This window comes from Eupeodes corollae, chromosome 3 (assembly GCF_945859685.1).
Source record: "Eupeodes corollae chromosome 3, idEupCoro1.1, whole genome shotgun sequence".
NCBI classification, from domain to species: Eukaryota; Metazoa; Arthropoda; class Insecta; order Diptera; family Syrphidae; genus Eupeodes; species Eupeodes corollae.
The window spans coordinates 29,603,311-29,619,131 of NC_079149.1; the positions used below are offsets into that span (position 1 = coordinate 29,603,311).

The 15,821-nt window shown below is 30.5% G+C and overlaps 1 protein-coding gene and 1 long non-coding RNA gene across 2 annotated transcripts in view; both read right to left on the reverse strand.

The window, feature by feature from the left end:
- The window catches only part of LOC129950055 (uncharacterized), a 29,984-nt gene extending 26,629 nt beyond the window's left edge, over positions 1 to 3,355 (reverse strand). The window contains exon 1 of the long non-coding RNA XR_008782079.1: positions 1,454 to 3,355. This is a non-coding gene — a long non-coding RNA (uncharacterized LOC129950055). The remainder of the gene's footprint in view (positions 1 to 1,453) is intronic.
- The window catches only part of LOC129950053 (serine/threonine-protein kinase N), a 255,008-nt gene that overhangs the window by 148,513 nt on the left and 90,674 nt on the right, over positions 1 to 15,821 (reverse strand). The window lies entirely within an intron of this gene.

Consider the following 15,821-nt stretch of genomic DNA (forward strand, 5'->3'; position numbering starts at 1 on the left):
CAATGAAAGTTATTTCAGTATCTTGTTTTAACTTAACTTTTCAGATGTTTGTATGTTCAAAATTCTTGAGGTCTATATTTACAATGTAAGGGTGACTGAAGATTTTGGTAAGGTCGGGAAACACTGGTTTAAGCCATAAACAAATTCTCTTTATCGACACATTTCTTAAACAAATCAAATGGCATATATCTCTCAGTTGTCAAAAACTCAGAATCCCTAGAAAAATTTACAACTCTGAAAACCTATTTTTTTTTAAATATTTTAAAAATCCAATACAAAAACTGATAATACGAACGATAATAATATGTCTTCCCGACTTGATTTTCAAATCATGTATTCAAAGTACATGTAATTGTACATTTAACCTGAAGAACCGCCAAACATACCTTTCTCTGTTTTGTTTTCTCCATTTTTTTTTCAGATATAGAATCCACCTTGAATAATAAAACAAAATATTCTCACACTTAATCTGTCACATACACACAATTTTCTATTTCATGGAAATTTTGCACTTGATATTATAAATTTCACTGTAACTTTTCTATTCACTCTAGTGCAAAATAATAACAATAAAATGAAGAAAGAACAACTTCACAAAGCATTTAAGATTTCTACTAAGTTTTAAAAAAAATCAAATAAAAGACACAAATTCTAAAAAATAAAAAATAAATAAAAAGATACATACGTGATTGCCATATTAAAGGTGGTACGTTATAAGTAGAAGATATAAGCTCCATGACAGTCCAATGGAAATAAATGGCAGAAAAGCAGCTACCAAAAGACACAATGCAAAAACAAAAATCACACAACTTTGTCGCTTTAAAATGCACTATACTGACTGTCTCACATAAAGTCGACTCCAAAGTCGTTGTCGTCGATGTACGTCGCGTTTCAAGATACACTTGTTAAAAAAAGTAAAAAACAATCTGGAAATGCAAATTCCAGCACTGAATGCGTCGTTTGTCACTAAAAGATACGACAAGAACAAAAACAACAAAAAAAAAAAACAAAAAAAAAAACAACAACAAATCGAAGACGATGAACGCTTAATCCGTGCGGAAAATAACTCTCAACCTGAGAGAAAGACGAAAAAGAAGCTAAAAGCCACTCAGAACCATCAAGGTACTGATTCTTCAAAAAAAAAAAAAACATTGACTTCAAGAAGACTATAAAATGCTATCTAGGTAACTTATCCACGAAGCATACTAATTGTCCGCACAAACCTCCGAACGACGAACAAAACAGCAGCAGCACCAAAACCGAGGAAATTTTTTAAAATTTACTAAAAGAAACAACAAAAACTTTAAAAATTTAGGTTAAACACAGAATTGACAGAAAAGATCCACCGAAAAAACCACATGAACTCAATTCCCAAGATTTTGGTCAAGAGGATTAAAAAACAAGAAAAATTGATAATAATAAATAAAACGGGACACTTTTCAATTTGATTTACTTTTTTTTCTTATTTTATTTTTTCAAAATGAATGAAAAATTAAAAACACATTGTTGCACTTTAGATATCACGAAGAATCACTTTGCGCAATCCAACTTTCTCCTCTGATTCGACTGCGAAAACCCCTGCAATTGTAAGGCGACGACGACGAAGGTTTCGAAGGCTACGAAGGCGGCAGAAGCAGCTTGAGGATTCAGATACGGATTCGGATTCGAATTGCTATTCCGATTTTACAGGAAACCACATGTCACGTAAACAAATCGCCGCTTTGCCTTAAAGACTACGAAAACATCGACAGAAGGGACGACCGACGACGATGAAGGAGGCGACGATGATACGATGCCGCCACCACACACCGGCTTCGACTTTCAGTTTGAGATTTCAGGATTTCGGTTTCAGATTTGACTTCACTTCGGTTTCGACACGACTAAAGCACGTTTAATGACGCGTAGGAGTATTGACTCCTTTTCTCTTTGATATTTTGTTATTTTACTTCGTTTTGCCCAAAGGCATCACTATGGTTACACGAGGACGGTTCCGATGACGCAGGACGAAGAGCAAAACAAACTTCCAAAAAGGTCATTGACGGTCCACCATCGCGTGGGGGGTTGACGAATTTATTTATCGACGAGCTCAATATACAAAAAACCTGTCGAAAAGGTATGCGTCATCCTCACATCAACATCGACCGACAAGTCGGACATTCACGTTTACAGAAAAGAAATCCGAAAGGCGTATCAGAAAAATAACACAAAACCCAACAAAATATCCTTTCGCATATAAAATATCTGACGGATACTTTGAAGACAAACCAAGTAAAAAAAAAAACAACTTCGTCGTCGATTCGCGTCTCGTCTCAGAGGCAAACTAAAATATCGAAAAGCTACAAGCTACGATTGAAGCCCGTTAAGTGGCTTCAGAAAGAATGGCTATATAGGCAGCCCCAGAAGTTTGAGTTCGATCGTTGTAGGTACGAGTATGTTTGACTTGGTTAGGTTGAGGTTGAGACATTCAGAGTTGAGTTGGGTTGGGTATGCGTCACTTGGAACACTTGCTTGTTCTCAATACAAAAATGAAAAACGAAAAACTTTATGGTGGGCTTCTCAAAAAAGAAGAACTACTATCAGCCAACAAACAGAGGTGGTATACGAGTACGAGTACGAGTAACGAGTAGTACCGAGTATGGTATAACTATAAATTGTATCTTATTTTGTTCAATATTTTTTCTTTGACTATTTCTTGCGTCTTCTGCTTTGGCTAAGTCTTTCTTGAGAGTCAGAAAGGAAACCACATACGAGAGAGTGTGTGTTCCTAGATACTTTTTGTATCGTGAGTACGAGTTTTCATATGAAGACATTCCTAGAGTAAGTATAAAAGAGTCGCGTGCCAATTGTAATAATGCACAAACAATTCACTGTCTGTTGTGTCTTTTCTTTTGTTTTTGTTTAATACCGAAAGAGAGATATATAGATACTGAGATACTGAGATACTAAGTCTCAGATACTTCTTTGGGGTACAAATGGATATACGTAGGTAAGGTTTAGATAGAGGTAAAGGCATACTCTCTCGAACATATATGTGAGAAACTATTTTACTCATCGTAGATACTTTATTTATTTATTTCTTCTTGTCTTTCCCCCCTTTACAATCGAGGCAGCAGAAACGGTGGTATAGATATAATTGCCTTTGTTTAGATGGAGTATCTTATAGCTTTATTCGATGGAAGAGTATATTTTGTTGCTATTGTACTTTGGGGCTGTTTTGGAAATTAAGGCTATCGAATTGCATTCTTATGGATTGGAAAAGTGAGCTCATGGCGGGGTATTAATGTTTTATTGCTTCTTTCTTTACTTTTGGGTATTGTTTTGTTTTTGTTGCACACACAGTAACACAATTAACTTATTTGCGAATTTGGATGATGAGAGTGTGAACAAGTCGATAAATTAAAGGTATAGATAGGTATTTCTTTAAGTATCTTAAAGACTGAATCTATATACAGGTAATGTTTAGTTTAGGTGAAGGTAAGATATTTGTTTGCTTAGTATACACCTATGGCCAAAATTATAGGAACAAAACTTAATTCTTGGTAATAAAGTCTTAAGCACACATGAGAAAACTTATCTTAAATTTAACCATTTAAGATATGTTGTATGCTGAGTATTTTTTTAATGTTTCTTAATATGTGATTTTTACAAAGTGACATGGGCTGCAGGCTTTAAGACGCGATTGAAGCCTTGAAAGAAAATATTCGGCGCATTATTGCTGATATCGACGCGTAATTGTTGGGAAAAGTGGTCGAAAATTCCGCCTCTTGAATGGAATTTATTTGAAGTGGCCGCGGTGGCCACTTGCCCGAAATCATTCAATGGCAAGCCCACATCTTAACAATGAAGCTAAATTTTTGGTCATATAAAATAAGGGTTGTAATATGGGTTTCAAACCACCTAGAAATATTCCAGGTTAGGTCTAAGATATGCACAAAAGCGACGTTTTTGATAAAAGTGAATTTAAGGTCTTTCTTTTCATTAACTTTTTTAAGGTCTTTATATCCAAAAACAGGGAAGCGAGAACGATAAAAAGAAAAACTTTCCGGCACCATACCGAAAGATATTCAATGTCTCCTTGCAAACGAAGACAATCATCATGAAAAGATTAATATCATATACGCAAACAAAGTTGAAGTGAATTTAAAAATATATCTGGCATTTCATTTTTAAACATAAGAAAAAGTAGTGGTTCAAGGTGACTACCTTTAGGGACCCCAGATGATACTAATACGGTAGAAGAGAGCAAATTATCAATGGAGACAAATATTAAATGCATCCTATTAGTTCAGATGACAATCACTTGAAGACAAATTTATGAAAAACCAATGCTTAAAAAAGGTTTTTTTTGAAGCCGTAATGAAGTTAGTATAGATCACATCAAACTGATACCTTTTCTCCCATTTTATTGATCACATAAGTATTGGTATTTGTTGACCTACCTGAAACAAAGTCCAAACTAGCTTTTCAACAAGTTTTGGAATCGTTGACAAATTGCAGATTGGAAAATAGTTGGATATTTTTGGCTTGAGAAATGATTTCTGAATTGGAACTAAACGGTGGTTAAATTTTAAGGGCCAATGTTGAAAGTGATCCACACTTAACGCAAATTTGTCTGCATTTCATTTGACATTTCACAATTTGAATCGTGGATATATACACTATCGAGCTAAGCGTCAAAGTTAATCAGACTTATTATGCAAACCGGGTCTCTAGGAGATATGAAAACACAAGTGCATGCTCGTTTACCTCGTACTGCAAAAATTATTCTCTCACGCTCGTCGTTGACGAACATTATGCATAAAGACTTGCATTTCACACTTACAGGGTACAATTGACTCAAGAAATAAAGCCTCTTGGTTATTTCAAGCGTCGTCAAAGATCAGTATGTTCTCAAGAAATGACAACAGTGGATGATTAATGTTTGAAGAAAAACATCTTAAGTGATATGGACCATTTTCACTTCAGTGGATTCATCAACAAACAGAATTGCCGCATTTGGTGGAATGAAAATCCAAGATTGACTGTCGAAAAACCCACAAAGAGTGACTGTTTGGTGCGGTTTATGGACTGACGGCATCACCAGGCCGTATTTTTTCAAAATTAGGCCGGTCAGGCAGTTACCGTGAATGATGTCTGCCATCGTGAGATGGTAACGTACTTTTATGCCCCGAATTGAAAGATATTGATTTGGACGATATATTTTCAACAGTGCTGCTTTCCACACAGCTAACGAAACAATGGCTCTTTTTCTCCACAAATTTAACGACCTTGTTATCTCAAGGTGTGGCGATCTCAATTGGCCGCCAAGATCATGTGATTTGACAACGTTGGACTTCTTTTTTTAGAGTTATTTGAAAGAAAAGGTGTACGTAGGAAGAAACAATTTAATAGCTGAAGGAGGAGATAATTCAGCACATTAACGGTATACAATCTCATTTATGTCTTAGGGTGACCGATATTTAATCGGTACATTATTTAACCATACCAATGTTATCAAAATACAAAAAAATTACAGTAATTTCCTTAGTAAGTTGTGTTTTATTCAAAATCAACATCGGCCCTTAAAATTTAACCACGCTTTATTAAAGATTGCTTAAATTTGAAAGAAAATAACTTTTAAAAGAAGAGAAATATTTTAAATGAAAAATTCCTAATGACATTCAAGTCGATTATTGAGAATACCACTCAAAAATATAAATTTTGTTTTTTAATATCAAAACTTCGATATTCTTTATACTAATACTTCTTTTAGTGACCCTGTTGGAAACTCCATCTAAGGGCATATTTTTGTAGGTTAAATTCTAGTAAATGTGAACAAATACGACACACGGTCAAACAACAACAATAACTTAGAAGTGTAATACTTTCCACCAAGAAGTCAGAGATTTAGTGTTATGAGCTATGAGTTATGCTAAGCGACGAGAACAAAGGTTTTTCATTTTAGAGAACTTCAACTTCTTTCGCGATTAAAAATCCTACCAAAAATGTGTCTTTTTTAATCAAACAAGGCTATTCCATGAGAATTTTTTTTATCAAGTGTTAATATTATTTTGTCCATAACTTTAGCTACCATAAGAGATTATTAAGCTTTGTGTAGGTATTTTGTCACCATTAAGTAAATTGTGTATATGGCCTATAAATTAAAAGGAAAGTAGGTAATTTAATTAAGAATATTAAGTTATTTTACATAGGATTAAATATTTGTGTATGAGTCAGGAAATTGTTTAAATTGTTTTTTTTTTTTTAATATTCTGCATCAGTAGCTAAAACATATAAAATTAACATATTTTAGAAATATTTTGTTCAGCAGCCAGATAGAGTTTACAAATGTAGAACGAATTATTTAGAGTTCGATTTCTTTGTTTTAATATTCAAAATTTCAAAATTAAATTTGCATCGATATTAACTAATTGTGATCTTAATCACTTAGTAATTTGTTCATCTTGTTTAAATTAATATTTATATTTAGTTGAATTTATTTAAATTGGTCAAAATAAATGATTATAGGGTGAACCGTGTTTTTGTTGACACTCTATAAATAGTATAGTAAAAATTTCCCAAGAAAACCCATCGGCAGTAGCCAGATTTTTGTATTCTAAAATTGGAACAACTGAAAGAAGACTTGTCAGAATAATAATAAAAAAACACAGATAGCAGATATTTTCGTGAAAATCAAAAGTTTAAATTAACTTCAACATACAAAAAAAAACTAACTAAAACTAATAAAAGTAACAATTTTCAAGAAGAATTGATAAGAAACAGCTGCAAATTGAGATTCTTTAAAAAATAAGGGGGTTTGTTCGTAGATTACTACATTTGATGTTGACGCCTCAATTCTTCATATACCTGAATCGAGTTGAAATGAGCTTGATTCGTCGGGGATCATTTCTAGTCAAAATTTATGAAGATTTGCATTTTAGAAAACGCTGTCAAACTTAATGATTTTTAAATCTCCATGTGCAGTGGAAACACCCAAAAGATTTGTTTAATCTTAACAGAGAGAAACCTTTGGTGGAAACATAGCAAAACAAAACTAAATAATATCAACAGTGACAGATTGATTTGTTTTCCCAATGGAAAACAAATGATTCCAAATGTACAATTACTCAACGAACACAGCCATAGAGATACAAATGCAATAGCAATCCTACCAATATTTGAAAACGAAATCATATTAGATCCATTCGAGACTCGTATCAATGTCGAAAACCCACCCGTGATAAGATTCTACTTTAACTTTTATCAGTAATATTCGTACTGCAGATATTGTTTTTGTTATACGTGTAAAATCCTACTATACCATTGATAGATTTTCCAACAAAACACGGGTATTGACTTTTTTAACAGCTGTTAAAATTGAAAGTTCCTCAATCAAACTGTAATAGAATGCAATAAACTTTGAGAATGTAATTTACATGGAATTTAATCAAATTAAAAAGGATTTTTTAATAATCCGCGATTTTGACAGCTTTCACTCATAATTTGACATTTGAAGAGTAAGTAATAAGCCATAACTAAAAATAGAACTATACACGCTTCAACAATACATTGAAAATGTAAACATTTACTAAATACACGGTAAGCTTTTTGAACTTTATTAGCATTACGAAACTGTAGAGGATAGAAAACTTTTGATGTAAAGAATCGAAACTGTTGCGTCGCGTCGTTCAAAAACAGCTAAGAATATTGCTGATGTCTCTTGTACGTAGTGTTGGCGAACACTCAGGTTTGTCGATATCTCATTAAACTTAGGCATTTTATAAACGAAATTTTACTGTATTTTGCATGAAGAAATAGGTTTGAAAGCTTTTTGTTGATTGAGTTTTTAAAATGTACAAAAATATAATTAATAATTATTGTTTAAAAGCCTTTCTATTCTCGAAACATTGCTGTTTATGCGGTTTGTATTCAAGCCATGTGGTTGGACTTTGTGTATTCGAAAATAATGTCACGGCGACGGTGAGCAGATTTTGCTACTAATATTTTGTATAGCCGGAATAGGAAGATATTCACGTGGAAACGTTCATTTTTAACAAGGCGTCCACAAAAGCACCGAAACAGTCTCAATATTTACTGGCTGTGTTATTTCTCGGAGTGGTAATCACAATTGGCCACCGAGATTTTGAGATTTAACACTACCTATTTTTTCTTTATGGTCACATGAAAGATAAAGTCTCTGCCAATACTTAAGAATTGATCAAAGCCCTTAAAAATGAAATTTTTTTGCAACTACAAATGTAAATTGTGTGAATGGAAAATTTGAAAAATATGGTATTGCAACAGTAACAGTCTCTTAAATTTCTTTGAATGACATAATCGCCTCCTTAAAATGAAATAAACATTCAAAGCTTTCTATTAAAAAACTCGGTATTTGTTTTGAATTTTAAAGTAAAACCTCTTATTGGAAACTTCCATTTTCACAAAAAATAATTGGTTTCCAATTTTTTTGAATAAAATTTTGTAGTCTTCTTATAAGATTATTGTTAAGAAATTATATTTGTTTTAATTCGCACGTAATACGCCTACAGCCTCCACCCTCCTTATCTATCATCAATTAAATCTTCAATTAGCAATAAACGAAAATAATTTTTCTTTCTCAATAAAAAGGAAAACATATAAAATCAAATATATAACTTTCCTTATTCGTGCGTAATTTAAACTTCGTTAGTCAATTAAATTCAAGTCTTCCCCACCTTTCCAACCTTTCGTCGTTGAAGGCGGTTTATTGTATAAATGTATACAAATAAGAAACCTTACTTAACAAGCTTTAATTTAATACTAATTATGCCCTATAATCCATTTTATGTCTCTCTCTCTTTTAATTCTTGTAAATATATAAACAAACTCGTGTTAATTCAATTAGATTTATTTTATGCTACAGATACCTGATTACCCAGTCTTATATAAATAAGATTAAGTTCATTAATTTGTTGTTGTTTTTTTTTATTTAAATCTTTTTAATTAATGAATTTCCCTGTTTTGTTTTGTATCTTTACAGAAATCGCCCCTTTTTGAACCCACAAGTCATCACAAATATTACTTCCGTCGTCATTTTTGTCACGAAGAGGTGCAGCGAGCGGCAGCGGCAGAGGCAGAGGCAGTGGTTCGGCTTGGCTTTGGTATTGTTTAAAACAAAAAGAAAACAAATTTTCCAAACAAATCAAATTTTATGGGAAGCACTCGTAATTGGGTTAATTTTATCTTTATACACAAAATCTTTTATTTTGTTGGTTTCATTTTGTTTTCTTTTATTGAAAGGGAGCCCCGGAGCACCACCCACCCAAGAGATTTATAAATTTGATTGCCCACAGCAAAGCAAAACCAAAATCCACCAGAGATAAATTTGAGATATACCTACTTCTATACTGAACAACAGACCTACACTTCTGGGAGGTTTTCGTGTATCTTTTTTTGTGTTTTTTATAATTTTGTTTATAAAATAGATACAAGATACAATGTTGGTCGCATCTCTGCAGATATCCCACGCGATAACCTGGTTAAATGTTAAATTAAAAATATATCATGGAGGAAAAATATTGTAAAAACAGTTCATTTGTAAAATTAAATTAACATTTCATTAAATTATATTCCCCTGCTCGTGAAAACAATAATGTGAAAGAATGCAATCTTCTTTGAATGCAATCTTTTGCGAATGCAATCTTTTACGAATTCAATTCAACTAAGATTGCATTCATTTTGTTTCTAAAATAATACAATTTGTACCAATCATTCTGTAACAATGCTTTGATACTCCAAACGAATACTTTAAGTTTTAAAAGATCGCAATCAATTGATTGCATGAGATGAATACAATCTTTTGAAGCTTAGTCTTTTATTTTGTTCGGTCTTACTTAGAAGAATTTTGATTTGGATACATTTTTAAGCACCTTGGATATACAAATATAATTTTCACAGTACTGTAAATTTACATGTTTATTATCGAGGAATATTTTTTTAAAAGCTTGTTGCTGTCAGAAAGTGTATCTTTTGTATCATTTTCACACAAATTAATTTCTCCGAGAAAATAATAATAATAATAATCATCATCATCATCATCTCCGGCCGTAATAATAATAATAATAAACTTACCAAGGCACATTTTCATTCATTTAAGTTGAGACACACTGTCTTATTATTATTTTGGAGAGGTAATGAAAAGTTAAGAAAAGGGCGGCAACTTAAAATTGAAATATACATAAAGTGGAGGAGTATCTATGTCCATAGCCGAAACTATATCTTTTATAGTTTAGTTATGCATAGAAACTGCAATTTAAAGTTTTTTGTGTTGCCTATGTTATATCCACCTTCCTACATTTAAGAGTTTGTGATAATTATTTGACTTTATACACCACCTGGGTACCAACTTATTACTATAGACCTACCTACCTACCTACCTACCAACGACGACGACGTTAGGAAGAAAGTTATGAAAGACTTTTTGTTTGTAAATTTTAATTTCAACACCTTTTTATTTTATATGCTTACATAGAAAAGGAACCATTTTTCCTGAAGGTTTCAAATTTAGTGAAAGTTTTTGTATCTACGAGTAGTAAAGATGTAAGTTTTTAATAATTTTGTTAAATTAATAATTTAGTTAAGTTTTACATCAATCTGGGGAGTAAAAAAAATTAAGAAAACGAAAAGTTTTAATCGTCAACTTTTCTAAGAGCACTATATTGTGAAATCAAGAAAGTTATTGTAAAAAGGATTTTAATACTCTTGGGAACATTACAGAAAGCCTCGGGGTCGATATGAGATGATCAAAGACAATAGTTTTTCTTTGCATACACAAATTCTTTGCAAGACACAAGAGACTCTTTTATGGTCTTACTCATTAGAATTTTGAATTCGGTGTCAAATTTTAGATTTACCATTTTTCAGCGAACTTTTAAGACTTTCTGTTTGCAGTGATGTCTTTTGTGTTATGGAAATTTAGCTAAATGATATTTGAAAAAGAATATAAAAGAATTCAAAACAAAATTATATTTAATCAGAAAGTATGACTTTGGCCTAGACTTGAATTTTAAATTTTAATTGTTGTATTTATTTTGCATTTCGAACATTATAAAATTGCATGAAAGTTCTGAAAAAAAAATGTTTTGAAAGTGAAAATAAATATTTGTATCTTTTTCTGATCGAATAACAAAATTGTTTTTAGATATATTAAAAATTTGTATTGTACTACGGTTTTGACGAAATATTGGGACAGTTTTGAGAAAACAAAAATGTCAGCAGCAATTTTTGGACTCTTTTAGTTTTTTGGGGAGCGTTATATAGACCACATACATTAGTGTCCATTTTCCCCTGAGCCCGTCTTTAATTTAATGAATTTTAAAACAGTCTTGACAACTTTCAACTGTCTTCACATTTCTACAGGAAATATTAAGAAATTAATAATTTTCAAACATTCAAAAAATTGTAGAATTTTAAATTTTTAAGAAATAGAAACATTTTCAAGAAATTACAAAATTTTAAAAATTAAAAAATTTAAGAAATTACAAAATTTGAAGACATTACAAAATTTGAAGAAATTACAAATTTTGAAGAAATTACAAATTTTGAAGAAATTACAAATTTTGAAGAAATTACAAATTTTGAAGAAATTACAAATTTTGAAGAAATTACAAATTTTGAAGGAATTACAAATTTTGAAGAAATTACAAATTTGGAAGAAATTAACAATTTTGAAGAAATTACAAATTTTTAAGAAATAACAAATGAAAAAAAAATGAAGGAATTACAAATTTTGAAGAAATTACAAATTTTTGAAGAAATTAAAAATGGTGAAGAATTTTACAATTTTTGAAGAAATTTAAATTTTATTATGAATTAGATATTTCAATGAGATTACAAACTTTAAGAAGCATTTAAAATAAATTTGAAGGAATTTGAAATGTTTAGGAATTACAAATTTTGAAGAAATTATCAATTTTGAAGAAATTAACAATTTTGAAGAAAATAACAATTGTGAAGAAATTTACAATTTTGAAGAAATTTACAATTTTGAAGAAATTAACAATTTTGAAGAAATTATAAAATTTTGAAGAAATTTACAATTTTGAAGAAATTAACAATTTTGAAGAAATTAACAATTTTGAAGAAATTATAAAATTTTAAAGATATTTACAATTTTGAAGAAATTACAAATTTTGAAGAAATTAAAATTTTTTTAAGAAATTAAAAATGTTGAAGAATATAACAATTTTTGAAGAAATTTAAATTTTATTACGAATTAGATATTTCAATGAGATTACAAACTTTGAGAAGCATTTAAAAAAAACTTGAAGGAATTTGAAATGTTTAGGAGTTACAAATTTTGAAGAAATTATCAATTTTGAAGTAAATTAACAATTTTGAAGAAATTACAAATTTTGAAGAAATTACAAATTTTGAAGAAATTACAAATTTTGAAGAAAAAACAAATTTTGAAGAAATTACAAATTTTAAGAAATTAAAAATTTTGAAGAAATTACAAATTTTGAAGAAATTACAAATTTTGGAGAAATTAAAAATTTTGAAGAAATTACAAATTTTGAAGAAATTACAAATTTTGAAGAAATTACAAATTTTGAAGAAATTACAAATTTTGAAGAAATTACAAATTTTGAAGAAATTACAAAATTTGAAGAAATTACAAATTTTGAAGAAATTACAAATTTTGAAGAAATTACAAATTTTGAAGAAATTACAAATTTTGAAGAAATTACAAATTTTGAAGAAATTACAAATTTTGAAGAAATTACAAATTTTGAAGAAATTACAAATTTTGAAGAAATTACAAATTTTGAAGAAAAAACAAATTTTGAAGAAATTACAAATTTTAAGAAATTAAAAATTTTGAAGAAATTACAAATTTTGAAGAAATTACAAATTTTGGAGAAATTAAAAATTTTGAAGAAATTACAAATTTTGAAGAAATTACAAATTTTGAAGAAATTACAAATTTTGAAGAAATTACAAATTTTGAAGAAATTACAAAATTTGAAGAAATTACAAATTTTGAAGAAATTACAAATTTTGAAGAAATTACAAATTTTGAAGAAATTACAAATTTTGAAGAAATTACAAATTTTGAAGAAATTACAAATTTTGCAGGAACTAAAATATTTCAAGGAATCACAAATTTAAAAAGAAAATTATAAATTGAAAGAAATTACAAATTTAAAAAAAATTATACATTTTGAAGAAAATTAAAATAGAAATTGCAAATTTTTGAAGCAATTTGACGAATTAAAAATGTTGAAGAATTCAAAATTTTAAAGAAATTAAAAAAAATTTAAGACAATCAAAATATTGAAGAAATTGCAAATTTTTAAAACATTTAATTAAAGAAATTAAAAATTTCGATGAAATTAAACTTTTTAAAGAAATTTAAAGTTTTGAAGGAATTCGAAATTTTGATGAAATTAGAAAATTGGAAGAAACTAAACACTTTAAGAAGATTAAAAATTTAAGAAGTATGTAATTCAAAATTTTTGAAGATAATAGAAAATCAAATTAAAAGTTTGCGAAAAGAAATAATTTTATTAGTGAAATCAAAAAGAAATTTCAAAATAATTTGAAGAAGTTTTTCATTTCAAGGTATCCAAGGTTAAGTGTTTAAAAAATTCAAAACATAAAAGAATTTCAAAAATGTTGAGAAAATTAGAAATTTTACATAAATAAAATTATGAAAAAAATAAAACTTTTCGACAAAATAACTTTTTTTTGTCTGCAGTACAAAAATAACAATAGTTTTTTAAAGTATTAAGGTGGCCTCTTAAGTTTTTCCTATCAAATTAGATTTTTGAAATATTGACTCTTCAAAAATATTAAAGACAACCAAAAACGGGTTTTTTAAGGCTAAGTTAAAACACAATAATAAATCACGTAACATAAATTGTATGATGATTATGAAAAGTAAAAAACCTTTATCATTTACGGATGGTCTTCATTTGACACTATCTTAAGTTTTGAAAACCCGTAAATGTTATTTCTTCATATTTTTGAACAATTCGTTTTCGAGTGAACTTTAAGTGCTGAATGCAAATCCAACCCGAGACAAAATTTTTGTCCAACATTTCAAAACTTTATGTTAAGACTTCAAGGGAAAGAATTTTAAATGAGATCAAGATGTAGCAACGCATTCTTTTCAAATTAATGTATGCCAGCTAAAAACCTAAAAGAAATGAGGATTTTTTGAAAAATAAGTTAAGACTAAAAAACATTAAACTATTTGTACAATCATCTAATATTTTATAAAAAAAAACTCTACTTCATAAATTTAAATAGTCTGAAAATCCTAATAAGGGGTGGTTACATTTTTAAGGCCGATGTTGAATGTAAACCACACCTACACGCCGAGTTTTTTTTTGCATTTCATTTGACATTTCGCAATTTCAGACTAATTCAATTTGAACCATAGAAAGATAGACAACCGAGCAACGCGTTAAAAATATTGAGACTTACTTTGAAAAAAAAGGTTTTCACATCAATATGCATATAGTGCACTTCGTCATTTTTTGGTCAATTTAATCGCCCAAATGTGAGTACAAACTGAATAATCGTGCAAAAATTTGACCAAACCGGGCCTGTATAAGATAGGAAAACACCAGTGCATGCTTGTCCAGCGCGTACTGCGTTGCTGCTTTTCATGATAGTGTGTCTGAAGAGCAGTTCACCTGAACTAGTCATGTCTAACAATTATACCTCCCACGCTCGTTGTTGATAAACATTATGCATAAAGACCTGCTACTGGGTTTGCTTCGCTTACGAACAGCTGCTGTACAGCGTCGCTCAGAGGGTATATCAAGGAGACCACGATTCAACACAAGCGCTCCAAATCACCCTAACGTAAATCGTAATTTCGTCATCACACTCGACGACAAAGCATCAAACATACAAAATGCTGGTAAATGCTTTGTGGGGCTAAATTAAGAGCGCTTACATGGAAGCTGGAACTGAAACTATACCCAGACAGACAAGAGCTACAGATTCCTTGATATCCCAACATCTTGGACAAAATCACATATCGAATAACACTTAAAATTAGAATCAATTCAGAAAGTGATGCTCAGCGGAAATTGATTCTACGAAACGAGTTTAGAGCATCTCATAAGACAGTGCAGCAGTGTGTGAGACGTGACAAGAGGGCAAGGGTGGACAAACTTGCGGAAAATGCGTAATATGCTGCAGGAAGAGGGGACGCAAGGAAGCTGTATAAAATCACTAAGGACATTGTCGGACAGCGTAGTAGCACTTACACTAACCATCCCGTGTTAGATTTGAACGGCGACCTTTTAGTGACGATAGAAGATCAGCTACAAAGGAGCACTTTTGCGTGCTGCTTAATAATGACAATGACAGAATTGAATCCACATTTGAACAACATGCGCAGATCTTTCAGGGGTATTGACACCAGTCCCCCAACAAGTGCATAGATAAGTAATGCGATACATCTTCTACAGAAAAAGAAAGCAGCTGGACTTAATGGTAGTCCTGAGGCAGCTTCCTGTATTTGTTTAAACTCGTGCAGGCTGTCTGGGAGACTAAAGCTTACTGGACTGGAAGGATGGAGTTATTGTAAAGTTACCAAAGAAAGGAAAAAAGGAAACTGGTGCGGTATCACAGTTCCGTCCGTTTTCCGAAGTTAATGGCAACTATTATTTTCGAGAGGATTAAGTCCAGGGTCGAGCTTAGACTCAATAGCCACCAAGCGGGGTTTCGCAGTGGCCGATCGTACGTCGACCACATCAACACCTTGCGAATCATACTCGAACAATCATCTGAGTACCAATCACCGCTGTACCTAATGATTAAAGATTTTGAGAATGCATTTGATC